The following is a 13,409-nucleotide window of genomic DNA, read 5'->3' as shown; positions in this document are numbered from 1 at the left end:
TTGCCCTAGCTCTTAGTTGTATCTCAAACCTTTGTGACTGTAGAAGCAGCCTGTTTTATTTTTAATAGCTCCCAGTAGTTGAGGCCTGGCAAAGAGCAGGCAGTGTCCCAAAGGGGGGGATTTCAATCAGTGTGTAGATTCAGGCTGATTGGAAGCCAGACCCTCAGGCAGCAGCTTTTAAAGTACACAAATATGTGTATTAGTCTTGTGGGACTGCAAATGTATACCCTGCTGGCCATTAGACCAGGTGATCTAGAGGTGTCCCCTGGCAACAGCTGCAAAAACCAGGGCACTATACCTAAGAATTGAGGCATCAGTCATGTATAAGTACCCCCTGTGAGAAACAGTGACACTCTGGAGCACAGTAGAGAGAGACTGTGAAGATAGTACCTGCCTTCTGAGATCTTTAGAAAGCTTTACAGTCTGCCCTTAGATGTGTGTTTAACTAGAAGCCTGCCCCTCATGCTGTAGTTATGATGATAAGCTATAGGCCTCTTTCACAGAGAGACTGAGCTCCTCAGGTCATTGCCTCTTGCTGTGCCCTGAGGTGGGTAGCTGTTTAGAACTCTTTCTTCATTGGTTATAGACTTGTGGGACCCACAAGCATAAGTCTTGCTTGTGACAAGAGTCAGGTGACATAGAGGAGTCCATTGGCAATAGCTGCAAAAATTGGAGCACCAGATGAGGACATGAGCTCCTTTCTGGGAGATATCAGTAGCTGGAGTGAGGTAGAGGGAGAGTGCAAAGATTGCATCCATCGGCATCCATCCCTGAGAACACCTCTGTAGACCTCTAGAAGTGTACTGTACCTGGAGCCTGCCCCTGAGAACAAAGCTCCTGAACGTGTAAATGAACCTCTTTCTCAGAAAGACTAGGGGTGTGTTTCCATCTGCCATCTGTGCAGTACCCTGGGAGCCATAGTCTGCCACAAACTATCTCTCCAACTGATTTAGTCCCATGGGATGCATGAACACAAGCCCCCTTGGCCTCCAGAGCCAGGAAATCAGGGCATATCCCCTGGGCTGCAGCTGTAGGAACAAAGGCACCAGACCTAAAAAGCAGGGCAGCAGACGAGTAGAAGTTCCTGTCCGGGAGATCTTGGCACTGTGGTGTCCGGGAGATCTTGGCACTGTGGTGTCCGGGAGATCTTGGCACTGTGGTGTCCGGGAGATCTTGGCACTGTGGTGTCCGGGAGATCTTGGCACTGTGGTGTCCGGGAGATCTTGGCACTGTGGTGTCCGGGAGATCTTGGCACTGTGGTGTCCGGGAGATCTTGGCACTGTGGTGTCCGGGAGATCTTGGCACTGTGGTGTCCGGGAGATCTTGGCACTGTGGTGTCCGGGAGATCTTGGCACTGTGGTGTCTGGGAGATCTTGGCACTGTGGTGTCTGGGAGATCTTGGCACTGTGGTGTGTGGCAGAGGGGGAATGCAAAGATGGCACTCATCGAAGAGAGAAAAAAAAGAAAGAAGATGGTGCCTGCTGGCTTTAGCAGGCAGAGGGAAAACAAAAAGATGGCACCACCAGTTGGAAGATGGCATCTGCCAAGGGAAGAAAAAATGATGCATGATGGCTTTAGCAGGGTAGGAGAGCATTAAAATGGTGCCAGCCAGAGCCTCCATCCCCAGAGAGTATCTCAATAACCCCCTTCCCTCTCTGGCCAATGCTTTAAAATTAGCAAATTATCTCTTTCACATACAATCTGGGCACTTTTCAAACAGCTGCTTCTGCTCTGCACCTTGCGGTGAGTGAGCCTATGTGCAAGCCCAGTTTGCCTCTTTGGGTTTGTGGGCACAAGCCACATTGGTTTTTCAAAGACAAATGTTTTGTTGGCTCATCTCTCAGGTGCAGGTCTTAAAAATTGGGGTGTCTGATGTGGGATACAAACCCTCAGCGCCTCAGGGAGAAGCTCCAGGTTTGTGAAGCTCCCAATTGTGAGTCTCTGTGCTCGGGGTAGGGTTTATGGAGAGACCCTGCCTGAGCCTCTCTTACTCTCCTCAACGTGGCCATTTTCTTGTTTCATGTGAAGGAGCTGCTCAGCTATGTTTCAGGGTTTTTTCTATATACACCTAAAGATTCAGTGTGCCTGTGGGAGGAGGTGAATTCAGGATCTTCCTACATCACCATCTTGCACCACCTCTCCTTGTTACGTTTTGTTAAATATTTCAGGTAATTGAATTATAGTTGGGGAAAGCTGGGGGTATATAAATTTTGAAAGATTGTTATTTGAAAATTCTAAGATCATTTAATATGTGTACAAACCAGAATAAAAAGGAAAAATAGAACAGAAAAAATGTGGATATATAGAGTATTAATGTTGGCATAAAATTTATTAAAGTGAATGCAAATAATATTTGATACTATACAAAAACAGGTCAAGAATGCATGGAGCATGTTTAACATGTGCAAAGAATTCAAAGCTGCAAAATAGTGGCTACACGCTAATAAAACAGGGAGGCTCTGAGTGAGTTCTTAGAGAAAGCAAAAGAACAGTGTTATGATGAGGTTTTATGTGGACTTATTTTATCCATTATTTTGGACTGAATATTAGGATAAAGCTAGTATCAGATGGGTTATATTCTAACCCAGTGCTTCTCAACCAGGGCAATTTTCTCCCTCAGGGAACAGTTGGAAATGTCTGGAGACATTATTTATTGTCACATTATGAGTGTGATGATAGAACCATCTTTATAAACACTTATAATGAGTTTTTAAACACTCCCTATAAGCGTTACAGAGTGGGTATCACTTATATTCACTGAAATAATGCTTCGTGAACCTGTCTGGCAAATAGATTTTTAGAAAAATCTTTATTATATATATTCTTTATAACATCACTACATGCATTAAAGAGTGGTTATCATTTCCATTCACTGAAAAAAAAAACACCATGCTGAAAATATTTTTTCAAGAAGCCTGTTGGAAATATCTTTACAAGGAATGACCTTAAACACTTAACTAAAGTATTACAGAATGAGAATCACTTCCATTCACTGAGATAACACTATGCTGAAAGCATCCAATAAGTTGCTTGTTAGAAAAATCTATATAAGAAGTGTTTTGTAAACACATAAATACTTGCATTATAGAGTGGGTATCACATTCATTCTCTGAAAAAAAAAAACACTATGCTGAACATATCTTGCAAGTAGCTTCTTGGAATCATTTTTATAAGAACTGTCTTCAACACTTCACTACATGTGTTACACAATGAGTATCACTTCCATTCACTGCAATAACACTGTGCTGAATGCATCTTACAAGTATCTTGTTAGAAACATCTTGATTAAATGTGTTTTTAATAATTTTACTATATGTATTACAGAGTGGGTATCATTTCCATTCATCAAAAAACCACTGTACTGAGCATGTCTTGAATTAGCTCGTTAGAAAGATCTTTATATGTCTTTAAACACTTCACTACTAGCATTACAAAATGGGAATCACTTTCATTCTTTGACATATCAGTGTGCTGAACACATCTTGCGTGTAGTTTCTTAGAAATATCTTTATAATAAGTGTCTGAAACACTTCACCACAAGCATTACAGAGTGGTAATCACTTCCATTCACTGAAATAACATTGTGCTGAAAGTATCTTGCAATATTTTCTTAAAAACATCTTTATAAGATATGTCCTTAAACACTTGACTACAAGTATTACAGATTGGGAATCACTTCCATATACTGAAATTTCACTGTACTCAATGCATCTTGTAGGTAGCTTGTTAGAAATGTTTCTTATAAATATTGTTTTTAAATACTTCATTAGAAGAATTAAAAAATGAGTATCACTGTCATTCACTGAAATAACACTATGCTGAATGCATCTTGTAGGTAGCTTGTTAGAAAAATCTTTATTAAATGTGTTCTTAAATACATCACTATGTGCATTACAGAGTGGATATTACTTCCATTAACTGACAAAACACTGCACTGAATTCCCCTTGCAAGTAGCTTCTGAGAAACATCTTTGTAAATTTTGTCTTTAAACTCATCACTACATGCATTAAAGAATATTTATCCCTTAAATTCACTGAAATAACACCTGCTGAACACATACTGCAAGAAGTTTCTTAATAACTTCACTACATGCATTACAGAGTGGGTATCACATTCATCAATGAAAAACCAGTGTGCTGAACACCTCTTGCAAGTATCTTTTTAGAAACATCTTTATAAAAGGTGTCTTCAACAATTCACTACATGCATTACAGGATGGTTATCACTTCCATTAACTGAAATAACACTGTGGTGATTGCATCTTGCAAGTAGTTTTTTAAAAATAGCTTTATAAGAACTGTTTTATACATTCACTACATGCATTACAGTGCGGGTATCACATCCATTCCCTGAAATAACATTGTGCTGAACACATCTTGCAAGTAGCCTGTTAAAATCTTTTTTTGGAAGTGTCTTTAAACATTTTACTAGAAATATTACAGAATGTGTGTTACTTCCTTTCGCTGAAATGACGTATTGAATGCATCTTGTAAGTAACTTGTTAGAAACATCTTTAATAAGAAGTGTCCTCAAACACTTCACTAAAAGCATTACAAAGTGGGAATCACTTCCATTCATGGAAATAACATTGTGCTGAATGCATCCTGAAAGTTGTTTACTATAAATATCTTTACAAGTAGTGTTTCAAAACACTTTACTACAAGCATTACAGAATGGGTATCACTTCCATTTCCTGAAATAACACTGCCTGGACATATCTTGTAAGCAGTTTGTTAGAAATATCTTTATTCAATTTGTTCTTAATAACTAAACTACATGCATGACAGAGTGGATATCACTTATATTAATTTAAATAACACATTGCTGAATGCGTCTTGCAAGTATGTTGTGACAAACATCTTTATTAAAAGTGTTTTTAAACACTTCTCTACATGCATTACATTCACTGAAATAACACTGTGCTGAACACATCTTGCAAGTAGCTTTTCAGAATGATATTCGTTAAATGTGTTCATAAACACTTCACTACCTGCATTCCAGAGTAGGTATCCTTCCATTTACTGATAAAACACTGTATTGAACACATCTTGCAAGTAGCATGTTAGAAAAATTTTTATAAGATGTGTCCTTAAACACTTCACTACAGGGCCGGCCCAGTGGCTTAGCAGTTAAGTGCGGGTGCTCTGCTACTGGCAGCCCGGGTTTGGATCCCGGGCACGCCCCGACGCACCGCTTCTCCAGCCATGCTGAGGCTGCGTCCCACATACAGCAACTAGAAGGATGTGCAGCTATGACATACAACTATCTACTGGGGCTTTGGGGGGAAATTAAATAAATTAAAAAAAAAAAAAACACTTCACTACAAACATTACAGAATGGGCATCACTTCCATTCAGTGAAAAAACACTGTGCTTAATGCATCTTGCAAGTAGCTTAATAGAAACATCTTTATAATACATGGCTTTAAACACTTCTCTACAAGCATTACAGAATGGGAATCACTTCCATTCACTGAGATAACACTGTGCTCAAAGATATTTGCAAGTAACTTGTTATAAATATCTTTATAAGAAGTATTTTTAAATACTTCACAAGATTTACAGAGTGGCTATCACTTACATTCAGTGAAATAACACTGTGCTGAATGCATCTTGCAGTAGCTTGTTAGAAACATCTTTGTAATATATGTCCTTAAACTCTTCACTACATGCATTAAAGAACTGTTTTTAAACACATTAGTATGATAATTACATACTGGGTATCACTTCCAATGCTGAAATACCACAGTGCTGAATGCATTTTGCAAGTAGCTTGTTAGAAACATCTTTATAAAAATGTTTTTAAGCACCTCACTTCAAGCATTACAAAATGAGCATGACTTCCATTCACTGAAACAACACTGTGATGAACACATCTTGCAAGTAGCTCATTAGAAATATCTTTATATGTAGTGTTTTTGAACATTTTTCTACAAACATTACAGAATGGCTATCACTTCCATTCAATGAAATAACACTGTGCTGAATGCTTCTTGCAAGTAACTTTAGGGAACATCTTAATTGATGTGTTCTTATTAACTTCACTACATGCATTATAGAGTGGGTATCAATTCCATATACTTAAATAACACAGCACAGAATACATCTTTCAAGTAGCTTGTTAGAGACTACTTTATAAGAACTAATTTTAACATTTCACTGCAAGCATTACAGAGCAGGTTTCACTTCCATTCACTGAAATTACACTATGCTGAAAGGATCATGCAAGTAACTTTTTAGAAACATAATTATAAGACGTGTTTTACACCTTCTTTACAAGTACTACAGAATTGTTATCTCTTCCATTTACTGAAATAACCCTGTACTTAATGTATCTTGCAAGTAAATTGTTAGGAACATTTTTATTAAATGTGTTCTTAATAATTTTACTACGTTCATTACATAGTGTTTACCACTTCTATTCACTGAAAAAACACTGTGATGAATACATCTTGCAAGTAGCTTGTTAGAAACTTTATTATTAAATATGTTCCTAATAACCTTACTATATGCATTACAGAGTGGGTATTACTTTCAGTCATTGTAATAGCACTGTGCTGAATGTATCTTGCAAGTAGCTTGTTGGAAATATCTTTATAAGAATTGTTTTTAAACATTTCATTGCAAGTATTACAGAATGGGTATCACTATCATTCACTGAATCAACACTGTGCTGACTGTATCTTGCAAGAATATTGTTAGAAACATCTTTATAAGAATTATTTTTAAACACATCACTTCAAGCATCCAGAATGGGTATTACTTACATTCACTGAAATATCACTGGGCTGAATGTAACACACGTTTAGCACAGTGTTATTTCATTGATAGGATGTGATAACTCTCTGTAACTCTTTTAATGAAGTGTTTAAAAACACTTCTTATAAGGTTTTTCTAAGAAGTTACTTGCAAGATATGTTCAGCACACTTAAGAACTTCACTACATGCATTACAGAGTGGGTATCACTTCCAATCACTGAAATAACACTGCATGCATCTTGCTAGTAGACTATTAGAAACATCTTTGTAAGAAGAGTTTTTAATACTTCACAGCAAGTATTTCAGAATGGCTATCACATTCACTGAAAAAACACTGTGCTGAACCTATCTTGCAAGTAGCTTCTTAGATAAACCTTATAAGAAGGGTTTTGAAACACTTCATTAAAAGCATTACAGAAAATTATCATATCCTATCAATGAAATAACACCGTGCTGCATATTGCAAGTAGCTTGTTAGAATCATCTTTATAAGAAGTATAAAGAAGTATGCCCACTATGTAATAAAAGTTCCTGTTGTTTTTAAGAAAACTTCTTATTTAGGTCACTCAGTAAAAGCTATATTTCTACAACCCATTTTTGAAGTATGTCTTATTTTGCCATGTTTTTGATAAAGATTTTATTAAAAACAAATACCAAAAAAAAATTCCCTCTTCTATTATAGGAAAAGTAACTTATTCTAGTATGTAATATACCTTTTATACCTTATAAAAAATAATGGTTGTGTTAAAAAAAACTCCCTTAAATATACTTTTCATACAGAAAATAAAAGTCTGAAAATGTGTATGCTTCTAAAACAAACCAAAGTTTGGCATAAAAGATACTCTGGTAGGAAACTCCTTTTCTTAATCATCTTCCTCACTGTTAAGGAAACATTGCTTTGGCAGTAGCATCTGCTGAGGCAAATTCTTCTACAGATTTCATGCTGTACCTGTTATGGTTCTTAAAAAATGTTTTAGGAAAACCCTTCTTGAAATTAAATATCAAATTTTCTCTTGAATTTATCTCTAAATAGATTTACAGAGTCTTGGTAAAACTCATTGAAATGATTGGCTCTTTTGCAAGTTATCACAATTTCTGATTTTTTGTTCTACTGGGTCATATTGGACGTTTGGAATATAAACAAGCACTTTCTGTAACATTGCATAGATATATCTATATGAATTTCTAGACGGACAGGTCTATGTTGCTGTTAAAATTGTAATGATTTTTTTTTAACCTACTGGAAATTCAACAATCAGATTTTAAAGATTTTTGGGCCAGTCCCAGTGGCCTAGTGGTTAAGTTGGGCCCACTCTGCTTTGGCAGCCCAAGTTCAGATCCTGGGTGGGGACCTACACCACTTGTCTGTTAGCAGCCATGCTGTGGCAGCAGCTCAAATAAAGAAGAAAAACAGGAAGACTGGCAATGGATGTTAGCTCTAGGTGAATCTTCTTCAGAAAAAATAAGTAAATAAAGATTTTGGTATATAGATATGAAAAATATCTCAAATCTGCTGTTGACAAAGCTGGAGTTGGAAAGAAATTACTCTAAATAATCTCTACTCAACACAAATGTTCTAAAATTGGAGGAAAATAAACACCTGTACTTCTCCTACAATGTTTTTTTTTGTAAATACAATATATGGTGACATATGTACTTTATAGCAATAGGATTTCATTCTAATATTATGTCTTTAATTTTTGTATATCTTACAATTTTTGTGATTTCAGACTAATAGATCTATGAGCCTTGGCCAGATAACTTATGTAGTGGACATCACAATACCTCAGAACTCACCAGTTCTATTGGGCTAGAAACCTAGCATTTCAGATAATACTTTAAGGAAAATTTTGTACTGTTTAAAATTATAAATACTATACATGCTTCTTGTAAAATAGTTTAAAATATATAAATTTATAAGTAAGAAAACATTGTTAACTGGTGCTTTTTAGTTGAAATCTCAGGTGAAAATAAATTTAAAAATTTGATAGATATTGCATATCCACCCCAAATTTCTGTACCAATTTATATTTCCTCAAGTTGATATGAATATCCTCTATCTCCATTTCCTCATCGATTCTTGATATTGTTAATAATTTTAATGTTTTGTTGATCTGATGAGAGGTAAGTAGTAGGTTACCGTTGTTTTTATTTGCATTTTACTTATAACTAATGAGGTTGCGCAACTTTGCATATATTTATTGAAATTTTATATTGTTTTGCTTTGTTTGGGGAAAGAAGTTTGCCTGTTTATTGTGTACCTTGCTACTGAATGCTTTATCTTTCTTAATGAAGTCTAGGAGTTCTTTATATAGCGTAGATATAAAGTATCATCTGTTATTTTTCTTTTTTTTTTCTCTCTCATGAGGAAGATCAGCCCTGGGCTAACATCCATGCCCTTCTTCCTCTACTTCATATGGGACGCTGCCACTGCATGGCCTGACAAGCGGCACACTGGTGCACGCTCGGGATCTGAACCCAGGCCGCCAGCAGGGGAGTGTGCACACTTAACTGCTATGCCACAGGCCTGGCCCCTGTTATTTTTCTGATAAGTAATCACCTCACTAAATGTTCCATTTGATTGGAACATCTTACAGTGGATTTCTTTGGTTTTCTACTCTTTTTACTATTAATAAAACAATAGTAGTTTTCCTTTTCTGTACACCATAGTTCATTTATTTTTCTTACTTATTATATTGGTGAGGACTTCCAGAATATTACTGATTATTAGCAGTTATCCTTGTATTGTTCTTGATTTTAATGGGATTATTTTTAGTATTTCATCATTAAGTTGAAATTTGCTGTTGATTTCTAATAATGTTATTCATCAATTTACTTACAAATTACTTATCAATAATACTTTATACTTTTAAAAAAATTTTCTCTGTTTTTTTTTCAGATTGCTTATTGAAGCTTGTCATATATGTTATCAGAGTCTATTGAGATTATTTTTACTCCTTTAATATACTGTAATAAGTTACATCAACAGATTTTTTAATATTGAACTATCCTTCTATTTCTCAAATAAAGGGTTCTTATTTATAGTATATTCTGACACTTCTACATTCATTAGTGGAATAAATATAGATAATTTTTTCTTCTTCCTACCCTTGTCCAATCTTGCTATTCAGGTTATCATATTTTGAAGGATGAATCCAAATCTTTTAAGAGTAAAGGTCAGGAAAGAGGAAGAGAGTAACCACGGTGATGGAAGAGATAGGGAAATGACCATATGAGGTTGAAAGGATTATAGAAAGTGTATTAGTTTGCTAGGATGCTGTGCAAAATAGCACAAACTGGTTGGCTTAAATAACAGAAATTTATTGTCTCATGGTTCTGGAGTCTATTAGCTCAAAATCAGTGTCAGCAGGTTTGCTTCCTTCTAAGAGCTGTGAGAGGAGGATCTGTTCCAGGCCTCTTTCCATGGCTTGCAGATAGCTGTTCTTCCCCTGTGTCTTTACATCATCTTTCTCTTTACATATCTGCCTCCAAATTTCCCCTTCTTATAAGGACACTAGTCATATTGGATTAAGCCCCACTCTACTGACCTCATTTTAATTGATCACCTCTGTAAAGAATATATCTCCAAATAAGGTCACATTCTGAGATACTGGGTTTGGGATTCAACATGTGAATTTTGGGAGAAGACAATTCAATTCTGTTTTCTGTAGCTAGGCCGTAGGTAAAAGTTTTGATTTGGAAGAAAAAGTACAGAGTAAATCCACAGACATTCAGACAGTAGAGGTATGTTTACAAATTTTAAGCAGTTACCATATCCAAAGGTTTTGATTTAAAATATTTTTTGATTTGAAAATATCTGATCTCAGTAATTATTCTATAAACATATAAAATTAATCTTACAGTAGAAGTATTTATGTGCACGAGATGAGTAGAGAGATAGGGGGAAGGGTTGAATGTGCCCATGCTTAACTAAAATTTTCTATTAAAAGTTAAAATTTTTTTATTAAAAAAGTCCTTTTCCTCATGCTTAGCATCTCTTTATATTCCTATCTTGCTTTATCCACACTTCTTCCTATCCCTATGCACACTATCAATAATAATTAAAACTAACTATAGGACATAAGATGCATTTCCTAAGGAAAGAAAGATATCTCCCATTGTTAGAGTCTAGAAGGTTGTCAGCTTCAGCAAGTGAGCACTGTGAAAAGATTGGAGACCCAGGTTAAGGGGGAACAACTTTAGCCCCCAACACTGCTTAAAGTAGGGTAGAGGTGAAATGGCAAAGTGACTTTAAGGGGTGAGTGTACCCCTGATGGGTGGCAGTTTAACAACCAGTTTCAAAATTCTTGAATACTCAAAGCTGGCTCCTGCAAGCCTGTCTAAGCTGGTTCCAGCACATCAAGCTTCACAGTTTCTCAAAATATGTTTTCCGTGTCGTCACCCAAAACCAACTCAATATTCACTGTATTTGTTTCCTGACACTGCTGTAACAAATTATCACAAACTTGGTGGCTTTAAACACCAGAAATTTATTCTTTCACAGTTCTGGAGGCCAGAAGTTCAAAATCTGGCAGGGCCGTGCTTCCTCTAGGGGCTGTAGAAGACAATGTATAAATAGATTCTGACACTATTGTGAATTATGTGAGGGGGAAGGTAAGGAATATAGGAGATAATTAACTAGCATAATTCATTTAGATGCATTTCCTCTGAAAGGATTAAAATTTCTCTGTTGCTTCCTGCAGGAATTACTTTAAAACATTGATATATTGTGGTTCTGCTATATAATTTTCAGATAGCTGATTGTGTGGTTTCAAAAGTAAAAAAAAGACTCTAGAATTTTATTTTCAACTTAGCCCTCATTTGTAGAACATAGATTCATTCTGATAAAAATTCTTTTTCATGATTTAGTCAACTATATTGGCAGTTATTTATTTAATGCTTTGTTCTTCTGTTTTTTAATTTTTAAAATCCCTCTTATTAAAAACAAATATAAGACCTCATTGGGTGGGCAGAATGGGAGATACTAAATAACTCAAGTATTAAAAAAGAAAAAAATCAGTTTTAATTAATAAAGCTGTGTTTCTGAAAGTAGTTTTTTGTCTACTTTATTATTACTTACATTTAATTTGCCTGACTAGAAACTGGAAAGCGTCAGGTTATTAGATCTAGAAAAATGGTCTCATCAGCATATTGAGGTAAAGTCAAGAAAAGAACATGTATTTCAAAATTATTCTAGGGATTCTCTGTTACTTTGCATTCACGCAACTACTCAGTAATACTTCAGATTTAATAAGTATTTATCTCTATTAATTGTATAATAAAAAGTACCATATATAAAGTGTATCCTAGGGCTGAGAAAAGAAGCTCAAAATACTTATTATGAGTTGTCCAAATTCAATAATATAATTAGATACTTTTCATTTTTGTTCTTAATAACTCAGATTGTAAAGTAGCACTTTGCATTCACTTTCTGTCCACTTATGCTTTCAGTTTGGTACATAAGTAAAACCCATGGTAACTAGAGACAAATGTGACAAATTGCTACATGTCCTCAGTTCCTTTCCCCGACTCCGACCTTTGTCCTCACCTGCAAAATTCTTCAGTCACAGGACCAAAAGAAAATCCTCATTATAGACAGAAAGGGCGAGTCGTGTTGTTCACCTCATTTTAAAAATAGACTACTTCCCTGGCCACTAACTGTTTTGTTATATGTTCAAGTCCCCAGAGGGTTTCCAAGGTCCTTCACAATCTTTTCCCCTACTACTGTCTGCACCCATTATCTCCACTGTATCAGGTCAGTTACTTCACGACTCTTCACAGGTGCCCTTGAATCCACTTGTCTTCATCATTTCGCTTTTGCTTATTATGTTTTTCATTCCATTTCCCCACCTTTATTCAGACTTTCCCAAATCAATCCATCTACTCTCTTTGTAGCACTTTACATTTGTGTATAGTTTCACGTATACTTGTTCATTTACAATGTGTCCTTCCATAGATTGTATTTTTATGAAAGGAGGGGCATTATCTGTACCCCAGTGCCTGGCATTTGGTAAGCTCTTCATATTTGTTGAATAAATAAATAAACTCTATTGTGTAACTGTACTTGCTTTACTTCCTCTCCAATAAGGTTGCAAACATTTATGTATGGGCAAAACACTGATTACTCTTTTTGAATCCACAGCTGCCTCTGGACAACATACTGATCTCCTAAGACACCAATGACTTCATGGATACTTGAAAAATCTAGACTCATTAAGATCATGACACCAGGGAAGGTCAAAAGGAGAACAAGGAATTGGTAAAAAAGAATGAGTCATGTGAGTTTGTGTAAGCACGTTTTTAGCATGCTGGGATGAGCTATAGGATTATTCTTCACCATCATCTTATCTAGGGGAAAGAATATCTTGACAACGAAGTTTTTTGGAGCTGAACGTTTTTAGCCAAACATTTGCAGAAGATTAAAAGGAAACAATGAAGGCTTCTGTATTTGTATTTTGTCGATAAGGAAGCAAGAATGAGCCATCCCTACTCAAGTCCACAACACAGTGATTTAAGGTAAAAGGCACTGCACTCTAAAGAGATATCACCAAGTAAGGAAGATACTTACCTGCAAAGATGGATCCTGTTTTCCTCATTCTTGGAATTTCATGTCCCAGGCAAAGAGATGACTCATATTACTCTAGAACAGC

Source organism: Ceratotherium simum, chromosome 27 (genome assembly GCF_057802395.1).
Source record: "Ceratotherium simum simum isolate JZ-2026a chromosome 27, ASM5780239v1, whole genome shotgun sequence".
In the NCBI taxonomy this organism is placed as follows: Eukaryota; Metazoa; Chordata; class Mammalia; order Perissodactyla; family Rhinocerotidae; genus Ceratotherium; species Ceratotherium simum.
This window is presented reverse-complemented; position numbering follows the sequence as displayed.